This window comes from Phyllobates terribilis, unplaced genomic scaffold, assembly GCF_046119375.1.
Source record: "Phyllobates terribilis strain yellow unplaced genomic scaffold, ASM4611937v1 Scaffold_277__1_contigs__length_2500907, whole genome shotgun sequence".
Taxonomy (NCBI): domain Eukaryota; kingdom Metazoa; phylum Chordata; class Amphibia; order Anura; family Dendrobatidae; genus Phyllobates; species Phyllobates terribilis.
Genome location: NW_027363037.1, coordinates 1,174,738 through 1,195,250, shown reverse-complemented (window position 1 = coordinate 1,195,250; position 20,513 = coordinate 1,174,738). Strand labels below are relative to the sequence as shown.

Genomic DNA, 20,513 nt, shown 5'->3' with positions numbered 1-20,513 from the left:
GTTTCCATTAGATGTGACCCTTCTCACCGTACCCAAAACAGAAACCCTTTGTTTACAATCCTCTGGGTCCATTTATTATTTTTTTTTTCCCGTCTACTTTTCCGCCTAAAGTAATTCGGGTAACTGACTTTACTGTGTCCTTAATAGTGTCCTGAAAGGCGTCTGGGTGTATATTTACCATAATTGGGGTGACCTTATCTTTCTTTTTCTCTTATTTATGGCCTGTTCTAATCCTCTGAATGTGGATATTTACTGCTCCAAGGGGCATATAAGCATTCTGGGTGCAGCTTAAACACCTCTGCCCTGAGGTCTTCTCTGAGACCAGTGATAAACATATTTCTCAGAAACCCCAATTCCCTTGGATTATTCAAATTATAATCATGATCTTTAAACACAGCTACACACCTAGCATGAAATTTATCAACCGTTTCCTCAGGTTCTTGGAATATCTCTGGCATCCCTGAGATAAGGCTTTCTGCCATTGTTTTCGTAACTGCATTCAACCGGAGAATAAACGGTTTCCTCGATTCTAGGGTCTTAGTGTCACCCGGTAGCGCTTCTATTCCGTCTCCTACGTGGACCTGTTTAACCTTTTCCACAAGTGGTACTCCACCATTGAGACTACAGAGCGGTACCAGATCACTCCAAGTGGCATCATAGTTCTCAGCTACCCCTTTCACCGTCTTATAATATCCTATCGGATTCTTATACATGTCTGGAAAACTATTTGCCATGGACAATTGTTCTGACCTAGACCATGGTTTATACCAAGTGGTGGTATCCGTTTTACCTGTTGTCCTTCATCCCCCTGTGTACCCCTGGTTGTTTGTGTAATGACTGGGAATGCAGCCGTCTCTGGTTTTCTTTTGTCGAGATTACAGTTTTCACACTGAAATATTGTATTACTATCCTGACATCCTGGGCAGATCCATGTTTTAGAGCGTAGTGCTATTGTTCCTCTTAGCTGCTGAGTGCGGGGAGGGTCTGTGGGCTGCATGTGTGTGCCTGCATTCTCCTCTCCACCGTCCTCCTCACTGGCAACTGAGCTGATAGCTAGATTTTCCCTTTCTCTCTCTTTATCCTCAACCCCCCCAAGTCCCGTCCTTGCCTACTTTTAGTTTTAAAATTATTTTTTCTCGTGGAGTCATGGTGGGGATGGTGTCATATGCAGGTGAAGGGATCTGTCACTATCTGTAGTAGATGCAGTACTATGCGGGGGAGAAAATTGATAGTGCTGGCACTATGTATGGTTGTTGGGGAGGTAGAAACCTCGGACAGTGATTTTTCTTTCTCAACACTTACACTTGACTCTGACCTATCACTTGGCTCTAATCTATTCTCTGACTGAGCGGAGGGCGCAGCCTGGATTGGACCTTGTTCCCGACTAGGTGTCGGGGGTTGTATGACATGAGATCTGCTTCTGATCACTACCTGATCAGTTTCATCATCATCGGGAATTAAAAGGGGATGATGTCTCTCACTAGTTCTCAACCAGGCTGCAACCTGTGCTCCGTAATCATGCTTATCAATCCATTGTGAATGTTACTGACTGAACCGTTTCCATCTCTCAGCATCTAGGCATCCCTTGGCTGGCATACCAGCCCTTTTTCAATATCTTTGTTGCATCTTTTACAGCTGCCCTGCCATGCTCCCTTCTCACAAGATCACACATGGTGCACCTCGGATCCTTATTCCTTGATCTGGAGACTCGAGCACCCATAACAGGATTTGTCAAGGGTTGCGATCCCTATCTTCAATATCCTGCTATATAATCAGCTGGGTCAACCAGTCAGATACGTTAGCTGGTTACCCCTGATTCAATCAGCTGGATCAACTGGTCAAGTACGTTAGCCAGTTACCCCTGATTCGAGGGCCTTAAGCTGAACTGCAACTCTTTGCTCTGCTCTGATGCTGAGACAAGTTTGTCTAAAGAAATAAATGTAGACTATTATAAACAAAAACCGTTCCAAAAGCAATCGCTATATATTCTTCATACATCTAGGTCAGAGTCCTCACTGGAAAAATATTCTACGTCTATTCCTGAGTCCGTGCCAATATTGGCAAGATAATTATTATGAGTAATAATATCCTGTCACACAGGCATATACCATCTGTTTTCTATAATATACTGCCACTCTTTACCTATAGTGTGTGGATGTGGAACAATATGGCAGGGAAAACTCGGTATGTAACGTTACTTCTCCTATACTGGTGTGCACTTACAGGGTACAAATGTATTCTTTCCAGAAACGAAGCAGTATCCCTACCATGAGGCTTTCGCTTTCTCACTACTGTAACCGAGCACAAACACTTTTCACAAGTCATGTATACTTTTGCAGCCTATCAATTATTCATTTCTCTTAATCACCACTTCAGTCATTAACACCTCCTCATTCTCCACCACAGCACTTCTCGTACTCCAATTCCTATTAAAATTTTCTAGGGCAACTGGGCAAAATAACTTTATATCCTGTGAATCCTGGATTCTATTTATTGCTCTAGCTGAATCAATATCACAATATTCATAAATGGTATAAGGTTCAACAAAACAATGACTGTTAATATTCACATATACTAACGTAAGGAATGTATTATCTTCCTCCCGTAGCCCCCTAACCTTCAGATTCCACACTAATCTCGCAGCTTCCTAAAATGCGTGACAGCTCCATTGTTGTATTTGCTAAGCAGAGTACTACACTTGCATTCAGCACACGTCATCTAATCACTTATATCTCGTACATTTTTGCTATAATAAGCATGAACTTAACACAGTTACACTTAGTATGAACGTTAGTTAAGTTGGAAGCAGAAATGATTGGGGATTAACTGAGGAAGAAGTACTATATATATATTATATGAAATAGTTAATGCATGCAAAAGTGCAGAAATACGATATAGTATTTGAATTAGTAATTTTTCCAGTTATGTGAAATATTTAGTAATAATATATATATTAAAAGAAATTAATAATAATAATAATAAAATTGCTACCTGAGGGTTTCCCGTTCAAGATCCCCGGAGACTGACCTAGATCGACCCCACCTTTCCCGGAGAGAAATTTGCTCAGAGTGTTAAGGCCACTCACTTACCCGGCCGGGGTTTGTTTCTGTTCGGGATAGGGGTAAAGCAGTTGTTCAGTCTCAGATGAAATTAAAAGGAAAAAAATAGATCTCGCTGGGGCCTCCAGCTGTTAAAGACGAGAGGGGATCTCACTTCTTCTCAGGTAGACAAAAGAGATTACCTATATAGATTTCCTATAGGAATGACGCTTCAAATAAGACACTCACTACAGACTGTCTCAAGAGAATGATTCTGTTTATTTTAAGATGTAATATAATTATATACCCCAATCAACGTGGGTTGTGCTTTGATACATGCGTATGAGATGATGTAAGTAATATGTTATCTTTGGCGCAGAATAATTAAATAACAGGTGCTTGTCAATACATCTGCAGGATATTCATGATGTATGATACTCCCAACATCCTTTCTCACTGATAGTACTGAATACAGTTCAGGTCATGGTGAACTTAGGGAGTTTCCTGGTGGTGATATATTGGGACTTTATTTTGTGTACAGACATAGGACAAGTATGATAATTATAAACCAATGAGCCAATTCTTATAAAGGTCATGAGAACACGACAAGAAAACAGAACAAACAAAAGTATTGCTAAATAAGGATTATATGACTGAAAAACAAGTCTTCTTAAAGGCAATGATTCGAAGCTGAACCATTATTTTAACATTATGTGTTCTGTGGAAAATGGGGGTTGTGATTTTCCTAACATTGACTTATTTTTAAGAATGCATTATTTTTTGAACATTTATAAATTATCCCAGTGCAATAACAGGACTGCGGACATGTGCAAATATTTAGCAGGACGGCTTTTCCAGAAATGGAGCTGGTGTGAGAAGGATTTAAGAAAACCAGTTTCGTTTGTGATACCGTTTTTTTATGTGGTGCTTAGGTCCTTCTATGATCAAAATGGGATAAGCTCCATGGTTAGACCGGACAAAAAACTGATTGTCTCAGGTATTAAGAAGAAGGAGATGTTATGTGATGTGCCGTTTTGTAATAATGCACAGTCTGGACAGGTGTGGAAGCTTTTTTTCATGCGTGGAATCAGCAACAGACAGAAGGATGTAACCTGGATGGCGTTGCATGGATGCTTGCCAACAAGGGCTTTTTTGAATGACCGGGGGATAAAGGTTCAAGAACTATGTCCTAGGGAAGGTTGCAATAAGGTGGAAACAATACAGCATATTTTTTGGGACTGTTTTTTTGCTTAAAAAGTTTTTACCTTGTTGTCACGTATGTTTGTTGCTTTAGTTGGTTTTCATTGTTTCGATTTTGAAAGGATTTTAATAGGTCAAGATTTTAAGTACTCGCAAAGGAAGCGGGCAAGCTGGATTATTTTTGTCATATATAAAGAGGTTTTATGGGACGTTCGGAATTTGGTGATTTTTAAAAAGATTGTTTTTTCCCCCATGGAATGCAGAAAGATTTTTCTTGCTAGACTGTTTTATGCCTATTTATTGGATAAAAAGAAGTATGGTGAGACAGCAGCAGAAGCACTCTGGAACTTTTCACATTGGACTTCTTACAGTAAGTAACAGTTAATTGCAGGGTTGTGTTTTTTGGGATTTTGTTTTTGTTTTTCCGAATGATGATTTGAGAACCCGTTATGTGAATATGCGCTATGATGCATAAATTAATGTGGATCTTAATCTGAGGAAAAAAAAAAAAAAAAATCTGTTCTTATCAGTTTAATATCTGATACGTCTCCTATCTGGGGACCATATATTAAATGGATTTTTAGAACAGGGAGATGGAAAAAGAGCTTGCTCTGTCCACTCCACGCATTGACCTGGTATTGCAGTATCTCCAGGACCGGTGCACCCCTTCTTTAATGCAGTTTCTAAAATCAGAAAGAATTGAATTCAATGTTTTTTGTTCATTTTGCTTGTTTGTCGGATTTTGGGATGGACTCTTTGGCTTTGCTTTTCTTCTCCTCATTGGATTTTTCATGTTCAAAGTTGCAGAAGCCAGATTACAAGCTCATTTTGGTTCAACTTCAGCAACTGTGCATTGCATTGCCATGTAATGTAATGAAATGCTATCTTTCTAGCTCTCCCTTTTTACTTCCTTTTGGATAAACAGACATATTAGGCAAGCATTTTGGAGCTTTCACCTAAATAACTACAGGTGGTGAGATAAGCTGCACAATATAATTGACCTTTCAGTATATTGTTGCACACACACCATCTATTTAGCAAATGCCCTTGTTATCAACAGCAGCCTTTTAAACTCACCTGAGCTAACAGGTATGTGCGCTGGTTACTCTGCTGCGCTTAAAATTTCTTTTTTGGTTTGCTACAATGCCTTTTCTGAAACGTTGTCTCCCTCTGCTGGAACACTGACTTCTTTCATTTAATGCCTGCAGACTATAAAAGAGAACCCAACCCAAAAAGTTTGGTTGATTAGTCTGTGGCATTCTGTTAAACTGTTGCTTATGGCGGTCTCTGTGAGCTTCTCAGCGACATTCAGCCAGCCAGGTATCCTGCCTGCAGTAGATGGAATGTGGCAATGGAACGCTGGCTGCGCGTGTCATAATAGGCTCTGAGCCTTTATATACCTGTGCACAGCAGCAGCCACCTTCAGTCTGCTGCTGGACAGCCAGCAGCAGCAGCAGCAGCAGGAGAGGTATGTAATCAGCAGCCCTCCTGCTAAGGGTAGACAGCTGCTCGTTCCACCCCACCCCCCGCCTTAATTGGTTCTCCTCCCTTCCAACGGTGTTGAGGCGGGTGGGAACAGCAGGGGGTGAAGGTGCTGTGTTTAAAGAGGTGGAGTTATGCAGATCTAAAACGCGTGGATTGCAGCAGCAGCAAGCCGAAAAGTGCAGGCATGTAAGGGATCTAGAGGTTGACAACATGTCTTCTTAACGGGAGTCCAGGAGCTCATCTCCACAAATGGACTTTTCAGGATCCTTGGGTGGCTCCGTAGTTTGAAACCAATTCTGGTTATCGCTTCTCGGCCTTTTGGCTAAGATCAAGTGTAGTATCTGTTCTTATCAGTTTAATATCTGATACGTCCCCTATCTGGGGACCATATATTAAATGGATTTTTAGAACAGGGAGATGGAAAAAGAGCTTGCTCTGTCCACTCCACGCATTGACCTGGTATTGCAGTATCTCCAGGACTGGTGCACCCCTTCTTTAATGCAGTTTCTAAAATCAGAAAGAATTGAATTCAATGTTTTTTATTCATTTTGCTTGTTTGTCGGATTTTGGGATGGACTCTTTGGCTTTGCTTTTCTTCTCCTCATTGGATTTTTCATGTTCAAAGTTGCAGAAGCCAGATTACAAGCTCATTTTGGTTCAACTTCAGCAACTGTGCATTGCATTGCCATGTAATGTAATGAAATGCTATCTTTCTAGCTCTCCCTTTTTACTTCCTTTTGGATAAACAGACATATTAGGCAAGCATTTTGGAGCTTTCACCTAAATAACTACAGGTGGTGAGATAAGCTGCACAATATAATTGACCTTTCAGTATATTGTTGCACACACACCATCTATTTAGCAAATGCCCTTGTTATCAACAGCAGCCTTTTAAACTCACCTGAGCTAACAGGTATGTGCGCTGGTTACTCTGCTGCGCTTAAAATTTCTTTTTTGGTTTGCTACAATGCCTTTTCTGAAACGTTGTCTCCCTCTGCTGGAACACTGACTTCTTTCATTTAATGCCTGCAGACTATAAAAGAGAACCCAACCCAAAAAGTTTGGTTGATTAGTCTGTGGCATTCTGTTAAACTGTTGCTTATGGCGGTCTCTGTGAGCTTCTCAGCGACATTCAGCCAGCCAGGTATCCTGCCTGCAGTAGATGGAATGTGGCAATGGAACGCTGGCTGCGCGTGTCATAATAGGCTCTGAGCCTTTATATACCTGTGCACAGCAGCAGCCACCTTCAGTCTGCTGCTGGACAGCCAGCAGCAGCAGCAGGAGAGGTATGTAATCAGCAGCCCTCCTGCTAAGGGTAGACAGCTGCTCGTTCCACCCCACCCCCCGCCTTAATTGGTTCTCCTCCCTTCCAACGGTGTTGAGGCGGGTGGGAACAGCAGGGGGTGAAGGTGCTGTGTTTAAAGAGGTGGAGTTATGCAGATCTAAAACGCGTGGATTGCAGCAGCAGCAAGCCGAAAAGTGCAGGCATGTAAGGGATCTAGAGGTTGACAACATGTCTTCTTAACGGGAGTCCAGGAGCTCATCTCCACAAATGGACTTTTCAGGATCCTTGGGTGGCTCCGTAGTTTGAAACCAATTCTGGTTATCGCTTCTCGGCCTTTTGGCTAAGATCAAGTGTAGTATCTGTTCTTATCAGTTTAATATCTGATACGTCCCCTATCTGGGGACCATATATTAAATGGATTTTTAGAACAGGGAGATGGAAAAAGAGCTTGCTCTGTCCACTCCACGCATTGACCTGGTATTGCAGTATCTCCAGGACCGGTGCACCCCTTCTTTAATGCAGTTTCTAAAATCAGAAAGAATTGAATTCAATGTTTTTTGTTCATTTTGCTTGTTTGTCGGATTTTGGGATGGACTCTTTGGCTTTGCTTTTCTTCTCCTCATTGGATTTTTCATGTTCAAAGTTGCAGAAGCCAGATTACAAGCTCATTTTGGTTCAACTTCAGCAACTGTGCATTGCATTGCCATGTAATGTAATGAAATGCTATCTTTCTAGCTCTCCCTTTTTACTTCCTTTTGGATAAACAGACATATTAGGCAAGCATTTTGGAGCTTTCACCTAAATAACTACAGGTGGTGAGATAAGCTGCACAATATAATTGACCTTTCAGTATATTGTTGCACACACACCATCTATTTAGCAAATGCCCTTGTTATCAACAGCAGCCTTTTAAACTCACCTGAGCTAACAGGTATGTGCGCTGGTTACTCTGCTGCGCTTAAAATTTCTTTTTTGGTTTGCTACAATGCCTTTTCTGAAACGTTGTCTCCCTCTGCTGGAACACTGACTTCTTTCATTTAATGCCTGCAGACTATAAAAGAGAACCCAACCCAAAAAGTTTGGTTGATTAGTCTGTGGCATTCTGTTAAACTGTTGCTTATGGCGGTCTCTGTGAGCTTCTCAGCGACATTCAGCCAGCCAGGTATCCTGCCTGCAGTAGATGGAATGTGGCAATGGAACGCTGGCTGCGCGTGTCATAATAGGCTCTGAGCCTTTATATACCTGTGCACAGCAGCAGCCACCTTCAGTCTGCTGCTGGACAGCCAGCAGCAGCAGCAGCAGCAGGAGAGGTATGTAATCAGCAGCCCTCCTGCTAAGGGTAGACAGCTGCTCGTTCCACCCCACCCCCCGCCTTAATTGGTTCTCCTCCCTTCCAACGGTGTTGAGGCGGGTGGGAACAGCAGGGGGTGAAGGTGCTGTGTTTAAAGAGGTGGAGTTATGCAGATCTAAAACGCGTGGATTGCAGCAGCAGCAAGCCGAAAAGTGCAGGCATGTAAGGGATCTAGAGGTTGACAACATGTCTTCTTAACGGGAGTCCAGGAGCTCATCTCCACAAATGGACTTTTCAGGATCCTTGGGTGGCTCCGTAGTTTGAAACCAATTCTGGTTATCGCTTCTCGGCCTTTTGGCTAAGATCAAGTGTAGTATCTGTTCTTATCAGTTTAATATCTGATACGTCCCCTATCTGGGGACCATATATTAAATGGATTTTTAGAACAGGGAGATGGAAAAAGAGCTTGCTCTGTCCACTCCACGCATTGACCTGGTATTGCAGTATCTCCAGGACCGGTGCACCCCTTCTTTAATGCAGTTTCTAAAATCAGAAAGAATTGAATTCAATGTTTTTTGTTCATTTTGCTTGTTTGTCGGATTTTGGGATGGACTCTTTGGCTTTGCTTTTCTTCTCCTCATTGGATTTTTCATGTTCAAAGTTGCAGAAGCCAGATTACAAGCTCATTTTGGTTCAACTTCAGCAACTGTGCATTGCATTGCCATGTAATGTAATGAAATGCTATCTTTCTAGCTCTCCCTTTTTACTTCCTTTTGGATAAACAGACATATTAGGCAAGCATTTTGGAGCTTTCACCTAAATAACTACAGGTGGTGAGATAAGCTGCACAATATAATTGACCTTTCAGTATATTGTTGCACACACACCATCTATTTAGCAAATGCCCTTGTTATCAACAGCAGCCTTTTAAACTCACCTGAGCTAACAGGTATGTGCGCTGGTTACTCTGCTGCGCTTAAAATTTCTTTTTTGGTTTGCTACAATGCCTTTTCTGAAACGTTGTCTCCCTCTGCTGGAACACTGACTTCTTTCATTTAATGCCTGCAGACTATAAAAGAGAACCCAACCCAAAAAGTTTGGTTGATTAGTCTGTGGCATTCTGTTAAACTGTTGCTTATGGCGGTCTCTGTGAGCTTCTCAGCGACATTCAGCCAGCCAGGTATCCTGCCTGCAGTAGATGGAATGTGGCAATGGAACGCTGGCTGCGCGTGTCATAATAGGCTCTGAGCCTTTATATACCTGTGCACAGCAGCAGCCACCTTCAGTCTGCTGCTGGACAGCCAGCAGCAGCAGCAGCAGCAGGAGAGGTATGTAATCAGCAGCCCTCCTGCTAAGGGTAGACAGCTGCTCGTTCCACCCCACCCCCCGCCTTAATTGGTTCTCCTCCCTTCCAACGGTGTTGAGGAGGGTGGGAACAGCAGGGGGTGAAGGTGCTGTATTTAAAGAGGTGGAGTTATGCAGATCTAAAACGCGTGGATTGCAGCAGCAGCAAGCCGAAAAGTGCAGGCATGTAAGGGATCTAGAGGTTGACAACATGTCTTCTTAACGGGAGTCCAGGAGCTCATCTCCACAAATGGACTTTTCAGGATCCTTGGGTGGCTCCGTAGTTTGAAACCAATTCTGGTTATCGCTTCTCGGCCTTTTGGCTAAGATCAAGTGTAGTATCTGTTCTTATCAGTTTAATATCTGATACGTCCCCTATCTGGGGACCATATATTAAATGGATTTTTAGAACAGGGAGATGGAAAAAGAGCTTGCTCTGTCCACTCCACGCATTGACCTGGTATTGCAGTATCTCCAGGACCGGTGCACCCCTTCTTTAATGCAGTTTCTAAAATCAGAAAGAATTGAATTCAATGTTTTTTGTTCATTTTGCTTGTTTGTCGGATTTTGGGATGGACTCTTTGGCTTTGCTTTTCTTCTCCTCATTGGATTTTTCATGTTCAAAGTTGCAGAAGCCAGATTACAAGCTCATTTTGGTTCAACTTCAGCAACTGTGCATTGCATTGCCATGTAATGTAATGAAATGCTATCTTTCTAGCTCTCCCTTTTTACTTCCTTTTGGATAAACAGACATATTAGGCAAGCATTTTGGAGCTTTCACCTAAATAACTACAGGTGGTGAGATAAGCTGCACAATATAATTGACCTTTCAGTATATTGTTGCACACACACCATCTATTTAGCAAATGCCCTTGTTATCAACAGCAGCCTTTTAAACTCACCTGAGCTAACAGGTATGTGCGCTGGTTACTCTGCTGCGCTTAAAATTTCTTTTTTGGTTTGCTACAATGCCTTTTCTGAAACGTTGTCTCCCTCTGCTGGAACACTGACTTCTTTCATTTAATGCCTGCAGACTATAAAAGAGAACCCAACCCAAAAAGTTTGGTTGATTAGTCTGTGGCATTCTGTTAAACTGTTGCTTATGGCGGTCTCTGTGAGCTTCTCAGCGACATTCAGCCAGCCAGGTATCCTGCCTGCAGTAGATGGAATGTGGCAATGGAACGCTGGCTGCGCGTGTCATAATAGGCTCTGAGCCTTTATATACCTGTGCACAGCAGCAGCCACCTTCAGTCTGCTGCTGGACAGCCAGCAGCAGCAGCAGCAGCAGCAGGAGAGGTATGTAATCAGCAGCCCTCCTGCTAAGGGTAGACAGCTGCTCGTTCCACCCCACCCCCCGCCTTAATTGGTTCTCCTCCCTTCCAACGGTGTTGAGGCGGGTGGGAACAGCAGGGGGTGAAGGTGCTGTGTTTAAAGAGCTGGAGTTATGCAGATCTAAAACGCGTGGATTGCAGCAGCAGCAAGCCGAAAAGTGCAGGCATGTAAGGGATCTAGAGGTTGACAACATGTCTTCTTAACGGGAGTCCAGGAGCTCATCTCCACAAATGGACTTTTCAGGATCCTTGGGTGGCTCCGTAGTTTGAAACCAATTCTGGTTATCGCTTCTCGGCCTTTTGGCTAAGATCAAGTGTAGTATCTGTTCTTATCAGTTTAATATCTGATACGTCCCCTATCTGGGGACCATATATTAAATGGATTTTTAGAACAGGGAGATGGAAAAAGAGCTTGCTCTGTCCACTCCACGCATTGACCTGGTATTGCAGTATCTCCAGGACCGGTGCACCCCTTCTTTAATGCAGTTTCTAAAATCAGAAAGAATTGAATTCAATGTTTTTTGTTCATTTTGCTTGTTTGTCGGATTTTGGGATGGACTCTTTGGCTTTGCTTTTCTTCTCCTCATTGGATTTTTCATGTTCAAAGTTGCAGAAGCCAGATTACAAGCTCATTTTGGTTCAACTTCAGCAACTGTGCATTGCATTGCCATGTAATGTAATGAAATGCTATCTTTCTAGCTCTCCCTTTTTACTTCCTTTTGGATAAACAGACATATTAGGCAAGCATTTTGGAGCTTTCACCTAAATAACTACAGGTGGTGAGATAAGCTGCACAATATAATTGACCTTTCAGTATATTGTTGCACACACACCATCTATTTAGCAAATGCCCTTGTTATCAACAGCAGCCTTTTAAACTCACCTGAGCTAACAGGTATGTGCGCTGGTTACTCTGCTGCGCTTAAAATTTCTTTTTTGGTTTGCTACAATGCCTTTTCTGAAACGTTGTCTCCCTCTGCTGGAACACTGACTTCTTTCATTTAATGCCTGCAGACTATAAAAGAGAACCCAACCCAAAAAGTTTGGTTGATTAGTCTGTGGCATTCTGTTAAACTGTTGCTTATGGCGGTCTCTGTGAGCTTCTCAGCGACATTCAGCCAGCCAGGTATCCTGCCTGCAGTAGATGGAATGTGGCAATGGAACGCTGGCTGCGCGTGTCATAATAGGCTCTGAGCCTTTATATACCTGTGCACAGCAGCAGCCACCTTCAGTCTGCTGCTGGACAGCCAGCAGCAGCAGCAGCAGCAGGAGAGGTATGTAATCAGCAGCCCTCCTGCTAAGGGTAGACAGCTGCTCGTTCCACCCCACCCCCCGCCTTAATTGGTTCTCCTCCCTTCCAACGGTGTTGAGGCGGGTGGGAACAGCAGGGGGTGAAGGTGCTGTGTTTAAAGAGGTGGAGTTATGCAGATCTAAAACGCGTGGATTGCAGCAGCAGCAAGCCGAAAAGTGCAGGCATGTAAGGGATCTAGAGGTTGACAACATGTCTTCTTAACGGGAGTCCAGGAGCTCATCTCCACAAATGGACTTTTCAGGATCCTTGGGTGGCTCCGTAGTTTGAAACCAATTCTGGTTATCGCTTCTCGGCCTTTTGGCTAAGATCAAGTGTAGTATCTTTTGAAAAGGCAGTTTTGTCCTTGGGCTGCCCTAGTAAATTGATGCATTTTACACACTGGTTTGGTGCACTTTTTAGTACGCCAGGTGGCTCATAGAGTTATCTGATGGAAAACATGGCCCTCCAGGATCGAAGTCACTAGGCTGGGTAAGTGTGAGGGCTTTGGAGCAATGTGCCCCAGGAGTAGGCGCCCTGGTGGGAGTTCAAGCTTACTGGGACTGGGAACCCCAGAAAGACTTGGCTTCGTAGCACGCCGCACCTTTGCCAATCATACTTTCTGAGCAACCCCCCCCTATTCCTGGCCTCCGGGCTAGGAAGGGGAATTTTTATAAACCCGGTCGGAGGTCCGGTCAGCTTTGGGCTGAGAAACCAACACAGGCTCCAGCTCCACTAGGGTGGCAGCCTAGATGGAAGCTGGGAGCACGAAAACGGCTCTTCTCCGTCTTCGGCTAGGGAGAGCATCGGAGATCCCTGACCCTCGCTGTGGCCTTCTGGCTCGGAGGGATGGGGATGGTTTATTGGGGACCCTCTCCTCCGGGAAGGGTCCACATGAATCCTCGCCTCGTGCGCTGTTTTGGTGTGACTTCGGTCACATTTTTCAGTGCCTTGGATGCAGCTTCAATCAAAAAATCTGTTCTTATCAGTTTAATATCTGATACGTCCCCTATCTGGGGACCATATATTAAATGGATTTTTAGAACAGGGAGATGGAAAAAGAGCTTGCTCTGTCCACTCCACGCATTGACCTGGTATTGCAGTATCTCCAGGACCGGTGCACCCCTTCTTTAATGCAGTTTCTAAAATCAGAAAGAATTGAATTCAATGTTTTTTGTTCATTTTGCTTGTTTGTCGGATTTTGGGATGGACTCTTTGGCTTTGCTTTTCTTCTCCTCATTGGATTTTTCATGTTCAAAGTTGCAGAAGCCAGATTACAAGCTCATTTTGGTTCAACTTCAGCAACTGTGCATTGCATTGCCATGTAATGTAATGAAATGCTATCTTTCTAGCTCTCCCTTTTTACTTCCTTTTGGATAAACAGACATATTAGGCAAGCATTTTGGAGCTTTCACCTAAATAACTACAGGTGGTGAGATAAGCTGCACAATATAATTGACCTTTCAGTATATTGTTGCACACACACCATCTATTTAGCAAATGCCCTTGTTATCAACAGCAGCCTTTTAAACTCACCTGAGCTAACAGGTATGTGCGCTGGTTACTCTGCTGCGCTTAAAATTTCTTTTTTGGTTTGCTACAATGCCTTTTCTGAAACGTTGTCTCCCTCTGCTGGAACACTGACTTCTTTCATTTAATGCCTGCAGACTATAAAAGAGAACCCAACCCAAAAAGTTTGGTTGATTAGTCTGTGGCATTCTGTTAAACTGTTGCTTATGGCGGTCTCTGTGAGCTTCTCAGCGACATTCAGCCAGCCAGGTATCCTGCCTGCAGTAGATGGAATGTGGCAATGGAACGCTGGCTGCGCGTGTCATAATAGGCTCTGAGCCTTTATATACCTGTGCACAGCAGCAGCCACCTTCAGTCTGCTGCTGGACAGCCAGCAGCAGCAGCAGCAGCAGGAGAGGTATGTAATCAGCAGCCCTCCTGCTAAGGGTAGACAGCTGCTCGTTCCACCCCACCCCCCGCCTTAATTGGTTCTCCTCCCTTCCAACGGTGTTGAGGCGGGTGGGAACAGCAGGGGGTGAAGGTGCTGTGTTTAAAGAGGTGGAGTTATGCAGATCTAAAACGCGTGGATTGCAGCAGCAGCAAGCCGAAAAGTGCAGGCATGTAAGGGATCTAGAGGTTGACAACATGTCTTCTTAACGGGAGTCCAGGAGCTCATCTCCACAAATGGACTTTTCAGGATCCTTGGGTGGCTCCGTAGTTTGAAACCAATTCTGGTTATCGCTTCTCGGCCTTTTGGCTAAGATCAAGTGTAGTATTTGTTCTTATCAGTTTAATATCTGATACGTCCCCTATCTGGGGACCATATATTAAATGGATTTTTAGAACAGGGAGATGGAAAAAGAGCTTGCTCTGTCCACTCCACGCATTGACCTGGTATTGCAGTATCTCCAGGACCGGTGCACCCCTTCTTTAATGCAGTTTCTAAAATCAGAAAGAATTGAATTCAATGTTTTTTGTTCATTTTGCTTGTTTGTCGGATTTTGGGATGGACTCTTTGGCTTTGCTTTTCTTCTCCTCATTGGATTTTTCATGTTCAAAGTTGCAGAAGCCAGATTACAAGCTCATTTTGGTTCAACTTCAGCAACTGTGCATTGCATTGCCATGTAATGTAATGAAATGCTATCTTTCTAGCTCTCCCTTTTTACTTCCTTTTGGATAAACAGACATATTAGGCAAGCATTTTGGAGCTTTCACCTAAATAACTACAGGTGGTGAGATAAGCTGCACAATATAATTGACCTTTCAGTATATTGTTGCACACACACCATCTATTTAGCAAATGCCCTTGTTATCAACAGCAGCCTTTTAAACTCACCTGAGCTAACAGGTATGTGCGCTGGTTACTCTGCTGCGCTTAAAATTTCTTTTTTGGTTTGCTACAATGCCTTTTCTGAAACGTTGTCTCCCTCTGCTGGAACACTGACTTCTTTCATTTAATGCCTGCAGACTATAAAAGAGAACCCAACCCAAAAAGTTTGGTTGATTAGTCTGTGGCATTCTGTTAAACTGTTGCTTATGGCGGTCTCTGTGAGCTTCTCAGCGACATTCAGCCAGCCAGGTATCCTGCCTGCAGTAGATGTAATGTGGCAATGGAACGCTGGCTGCGCGTGTCATAATAGGCTCTGAGCCTTTATATACCTGTGCACAGCAGCAGCCACCTTCAGTCTGCTGCTGGACAGCCAGCAGCAGCAGCAGCAGCAGCAGGAGAGGTATGTAATCAGCAGCCCTCCTGCTAAGGGTAGACAGCTGCTCGTTCCACCCCACCCCCCGCCTTAATTGGTTCTCCTCCCTTCCAACGGTGTTGAGGCGGGTGGGAACAGCAGGGGGTAAAGGTGCTGTGTTTAAAGAGGTGGAGTTATGCAGATCTAAAACGCGTGGATTGCAGCAGCAGCAAGCCGAAAAGTGCAGGCATGTAAGGGATCTAGAGGTTGACAACATGTCTTCTTAACGGGAGTCCAGGAGCTCATCTCCACAAATGGACTTTTCAGGATCCTTGGGTGGCTCCGTAGTTTGAAACCAATTCTGGTTATCGCTTCTCGGCCTTTTGGCTAAGATCAAGTGTAGTATCTGTTCTTATCAGTTTAATATCTGATACGTCCCCTATCTGGGGACCATATATTAAATGGATTTTTAGAACAGGGAGATGGAAAAAGAGCTTGCTCTGTCCACTCCACGCATTGACCTGGTATTGCAGTATCTCCAGGACCGGTGCACCCCTTCTTTAATGCAGTTTCTAAAATCAGAAAGAATTGAATTCAATGTTTTTTGTTCATTTTGCTTGTTTGTCGGATTTTGGGATGGACTCTTTGGCTTTGCTTTTCTTCTCCTCATTGGATTTTTCATGTTCAAAGTTGCAGAAGCCAGATTACAAGCTCATTTTGGTTCAACTTCAGCAACTGTGCATTGCATTGCCATGTAATGTAATGAAATGCTATCTTTCTAGCTCTCCCTTTTTACTTCCTTTTGGATAAACAGACATATTAGGCAAGCATTTTGGAGCTTTCACCTAAATAACTACAGGTGGTGAGATAAGCTGCACAATATAATTGACCTTTCAGTATATTGTTGCACACACACCATCTATTTAGCAAATGCCCTTGTTATCAACAGCAGCCTTTTAAACTCACCTGAGCTAACAGGTATGTGCGCTGGTTACTCTGCTGCGCTTAAAATTTCTTTTTTGGTTTGCTACAATGCCTTTTCTGAAACGTTGTCTCCCTCTGCTGGAACACTGACTTCTTTCATTTAATGCCTGCAGACTATAAAAGAGAACCCAACCCAAAAAGTTTGGTTGATTAGTCTGTGGCATTCTGTTAAACTGTTGCTTATGGCGGTCTCTGTGAGCTTCTCAGCGACATTCAGCCAGCCAGGTATCCTGCCTGCAGTAGATGGAATGTGGCAATGGAACGCTGGCTGCGCGTGTCATAATAGGCTCTGAGCCTTTATATACCTGTGCACAGCAGCAGCCACCTTCAGTCTGCTGCTGGACAGCCAGCAGCAGCAGCAGCAGCAGCAGGAGAGGTATGTAATCAGCAGCCCTCCTGCTAAGGGTAGACAGCTGCTCGTTCCACCCCACCCCCCGCCTTAATTGGTTCTCCTCCCTTCCAACGGTGTTGAGGCGGGTGGGAACAGCAGGGGGTGAAGGTGCTGTGTTTAAAGAGGTGGAGTTATGCAGATCTAAAACGCGTGGATTGCAGCAGCAGCAAGCCGAAAAGTGCAGGCATGTAAGGGATCTAGAGGTTGACAACATGTCTTCTTAACGGGAGTCCAGGAGCTCATCTCCACAAATGGACTTTTCAGGATCCTTGGGTGGCTCCGTAGTTTGAAACCAATTCTGGTTATCGCTTCTCGGCCTTTTGGCTAAGATCAAGTGTAGTATCTGTTCTTATCAGTTTAATATCTGATACGTCCCCTATCTGGGGACCATATATTAAATGGATTTTTAGAACAGGGAGATGGAAAAAGAGCTTGCTCTGTCCACTCCACGCATTGACCTGGTATTGCAGTATCTCCAGGACCGGTGCACCCCTTCTTTAATGCAGTTTCTAAAATCAGAAAGAATTGAATTCAATGTTTTTTGTTCATTTTGCTTGTTTGTCGGATTTTGGGATGGACTCTTTGGCTTTGCTTTTCTTCTCCTCATTGGATTTTTCATGTTCAAAGTTGCAGAAGCCAGATTACAAGCTCATTTTGGTTCAACTTCAGCAACTGTGCATTGCATTGCCATGTAATGTAATGAAATGCTATCTTTCTAGCTCTCCCTTTTTACTTCCTTTTGGATAAACAGACATATTAGGCAAGCATTTTGGAGCTTTCACCTAAATAACTACAGGTGGTGAGATAAGCTGCACAATATAATTGACCTTTCAGTATATTGTTGCACACACACCATCTATTTAGCAAATGCCCTTGTTATCAACAGCAGCCTTTTAAACTCACCTGAGCTAACAGGTATGTGCGCTGGTTACTCTGCTGCGCTTAAAATTTCTTTTTTGGTTTGCTACAATGCCTTTTCTGAAACGTTGTCTCCCTCTGCTGGAACACTGACTTCTTTCATTTAATGCCTGCAGACTATAAAAGAGAACCCAACCCAAAAAGTTTGGTTGATTAGTCTGTGGCATTCTGTTAAACTGTTGCTTATGGCGGTCTCTGTGAGCTTCTCAGCGACATTCAGCCAGCCAGGTATCCTGCCTGCAGTAGATGGAATGTGGCAATGGAACGCTGGCTGCGCGTGTCATAATAGGCTCTGAGCCTTTATATACCTGTGCACAGCAGCAGCCACCTTCAGTCTGCTGCTGGACAGCCAGCAGCAGCAGCAGCAGCAGCAGGAGAGGTATGTAATCAGCAGCCCTCCTGCTAAGGGTAGACAGCTGCTCGTTCCACCCCACCCCCCGCCTTAATTGGTTCTCCTCCCTTCCAACGGTGTTGAGGCGGGTGGGAACAGCAGGGGGTGAAGGTGCTGTGTTTAAAGAGGTGGAGTTATGCAGATCTAAAACGCGTGGATTGCAGCAGCAGCAAGCCGAAAAGTGCAGGCATGTAAGGGATCTAGAGGTTGACAACATGTCTTCTTAACGGGAGTCCAGGAGCTCATCTCCACAAATGGACTTTTCAGGATCCTTGGGTGGCTCCGTAGTTTGAAACCAATTCTGGTTATCGCTTCTCGGCCTTTTGGCTAAGATCAAGTGCAGTGATCTAGCGGCTGCTGCCTTGGTCTTGGCTGAGAGGTGCTCGGGGTACCCGGCTCCTTGGCCTGTGGGGATCGCTCTGTTTTTCAGCAGGGCTTCACCTCCCTGCTGCTATTAGGGAGTCGGATTAGTCCCCGGGCAACGGGAGGCGATCATCTACCTGGCACTTCGGTGTTGAAGGTTTCTATTGAGAAGAGGAGAACCTGTTTGTGAAGAAGATGTCTGCAGCATCACATGAAGGAGAGGAAGATCATGTGCCTGAATTCGCTAAGGTGCAGAATTCTATTCGTTTGGTTGTTCAGGAGAACTTTCGAGATCAAAAGGATTTTAGGTATGTGATGAGTCAAGTTCTTGTGGAACTTTTTGGTTTGAAGACAGAAGAAGTGTTGGCGATAATGGACTACCCCAGGAGGGGTGTTTATGATATAGTTTTTGTTGACAAAGTTTTTTTTGAAGGATATCTAAGGAAAATGACTGCAAGCCAGGATAAAAGAATGGAGGGGATAAGTGTAATGCCACACTTCCCCGTTAGAGATAAATGGATCATTGTTAAAATGTACTCTCCATTGGTGGACGAAGAGGATGTTCTTACATTTTTGGAGTTTTTTTGTTTGTCAGTAACACCAAAAGGGAAGATTTATAATGAATTTGGTTTTTGGACTTCGAAGTGGAAATTTTTGGTCCGTTTCAAAGAAGATGAGCAGGGGACTGTGTTGCTTCCCCCAGCTAGGTTTAAGTTGGGTAATATAAATGGTGATATTTTTTTCAGTGGTATACCCACTTTTTGTCGAGTTTGTCGTCAATACGGGCATGGAAAGGAAAATTGTTCGGGTGGTGTATGTGGTTTTTGCAAAAAAGGTGATCATGAGTCAAAGGATTGTAAAGATCGGAGGAAGTGCAACTTGTGTCAGGAAGATACGCATGTTTTTAAGAATTGCCCAAAGAGGAAAAGAAATAAAGAGAAGGAGGTAGTGGTTAAAAAGGTTTTGGTAGAGAGAAAGGAGGAAAGTGTAGAAAAGGTGTTGGTGGTAAAGGGAAAAGAAAGCAAACCTGTAGGAGTGCAGAGGGAGATGGAGAAAACAAGAGTAGATTGGGGGGATAGGGTAGAGAGTGAAATGGGAGGTGTAAGTCAGGGAACTGGCCGTGGTAAGGTTAAAAAGCAAGAAAAGAGAAAGGAACAGGAAGTGGAGGTGGCAATGGAAGAAAATATAGTTGTTTTTCAACAACCTATGTTTATAAAGAATGCAGAATATTTTAACCGGTTGTACCGTAAGTTGTATGATGAGAAACGTTTGGACTATCTTATAGAGAATGTTAGGAAAGAACTAATAAGAGATAAAAATGTTTTTTGTGTGAAATATAGAATACCAGATGGTGTATCGAAACAAGTTTTTTCAGCATCAAGGGTTGAAGATTTGTCCCTTAAGGTTCTGAGTTGGGTTGGGGTTCATGCTTTTGATAACGGTTACAAGTATTTTACTTGATGTTATTACTGTTGTTAATACAGTTATAATTTAATTTTTATTTTTTTGGTATCCATTCAGGTTCTGAAACATTTCTTTCTTTGTAAGTATTGTTGTATTTTTGTAATTTTTTTTTTCTGACATTAAAAGTACCAAAACCTGATGATGATTTAAGTTGGAGTCCACGTCTTGTCTCCCTTTGGGGAGAAGAGGACTGTGGAGTGGACTTTAATTTTAACCTGAATAGGTTTTAAAAAAAAAAAAAAAAAAAAAAAAAAAAAAATCTGTTCTTATCAGTTTAATATCTGATACGTCCCCTATCTGGGGACCATATATTAAATGGATTTTTAGAACAGGGAGATGGAAAAAGAGCTTGCTCTGTCCACTCCACGCATTGACCTGGTATTGCAGTATCTCCAGGACCGGTGCACCCCTTCTTTAATGCAGTTTCTAAAATCAGAAAGAATTGAATTCAATGTTTTTTGTTCATTTTGCTTGTTTGTCGGATTTTGGGATGGACTCTTTGGCTTTGCTTTTCTTCTCCTCATTGGATTTTTCTTGTTCAAAGTTGCA

General features: G+C 43.4%; 11 non-coding genes and 1 pseudogene across 11 annotated transcripts; all 12 read left to right on the top strand.

Annotated features, from left to right (window-relative positions):
• The first annotated feature begins 4,723 nt into the window (after window positions 1–4,723).
• Window positions 4,724–4,907, top strand: LOC141219707 (U2 spliceosomal RNA). The gene has a single exon (XR_012288137.1). It is a non-coding gene; the product is annotated as a U2 spliceosomal RNA (small nuclear RNA).
• A 1,118-nt stretch (window positions 4,908–6,025) lies between these two features.
• On the top strand, window positions 6,026–6,216 carry LOC141220195 (U2 spliceosomal RNA). Its single transcript, XR_012288565.1, has one exon. It is a non-coding gene; the product is annotated as a U2 spliceosomal RNA (small nuclear RNA).
• Window positions 6,217–7,328: 1,112 nt separating this feature from the next.
• On the top strand, window positions 7,329–7,519 carry LOC141220119 (U2 spliceosomal RNA). The gene has a single exon (XR_012288491.1). It is a non-coding gene; the product is annotated as a U2 spliceosomal RNA (small nuclear RNA).
• Window positions 7,520–8,637: 1,118 nt separating this feature from the next.
• LOC141220118 (U2 spliceosomal RNA) lies at window positions 8,638–8,828 on the top strand. Its single transcript, XR_012288490.1, has one exon. It is a non-coding gene; the product is annotated as a U2 spliceosomal RNA (small nuclear RNA).
• Window positions 8,829–9,946: 1,118 nt separating this feature from the next.
• Window positions 9,947–10,137, top strand: LOC141220117 (U2 spliceosomal RNA). Its single transcript, XR_012288489.1, has one exon. It is a non-coding gene; the product is annotated as a U2 spliceosomal RNA (small nuclear RNA).
• Window positions 10,138–11,258: 1,121 nt separating this feature from the next.
• LOC141220116 (U2 spliceosomal RNA) lies at window positions 11,259–11,449 on the top strand. The gene has a single exon (XR_012288488.1). It is a non-coding gene; the product is annotated as a U2 spliceosomal RNA (small nuclear RNA).
• A 1,118-nt stretch (window positions 11,450–12,567) lies between these two features.
• LOC141219722 (U2 spliceosomal RNA) lies at window positions 12,568–12,683 on the top strand (annotated as a pseudogene).
• Window positions 12,684–13,208: 525 nt separating this feature from the next.
• LOC141219611 (U2 spliceosomal RNA) lies at window positions 13,209–13,390 on the top strand. Its single transcript, XR_012288068.1, has one exon. It is a non-coding gene; the product is annotated as a U2 spliceosomal RNA (small nuclear RNA).
• Window positions 13,391–14,508: 1,118 nt separating this feature from the next.
• LOC141220237 (U2 spliceosomal RNA) lies at window positions 14,509–14,699 on the top strand. Its single transcript, XR_012288606.1, has one exon. It is a non-coding gene; the product is annotated as a U2 spliceosomal RNA (small nuclear RNA).
• Window positions 14,700–15,820: 1,121 nt separating this feature from the next.
• LOC141220115 (U2 spliceosomal RNA) lies at window positions 15,821–16,011 on the top strand. Its single transcript, XR_012288487.1, has one exon. It is a non-coding gene; the product is annotated as a U2 spliceosomal RNA (small nuclear RNA).
• Window positions 16,012–17,132: 1,121 nt separating this feature from the next.
• Window positions 17,133–17,323, top strand: LOC141220114 (U2 spliceosomal RNA). The gene has a single exon (XR_012288486.1). It is a non-coding gene; the product is annotated as a U2 spliceosomal RNA (small nuclear RNA).
• A 2,860-nt stretch (window positions 17,324–20,183) lies between these two features.
• On the top strand, window positions 20,184–20,376 carry LOC141219651 (U2 spliceosomal RNA). Its single transcript, XR_012288098.1, has one exon. It is a non-coding gene; the product is annotated as a U2 spliceosomal RNA (small nuclear RNA).
• Window positions 20,377–20,513: the final 137 nt, after the last annotated feature.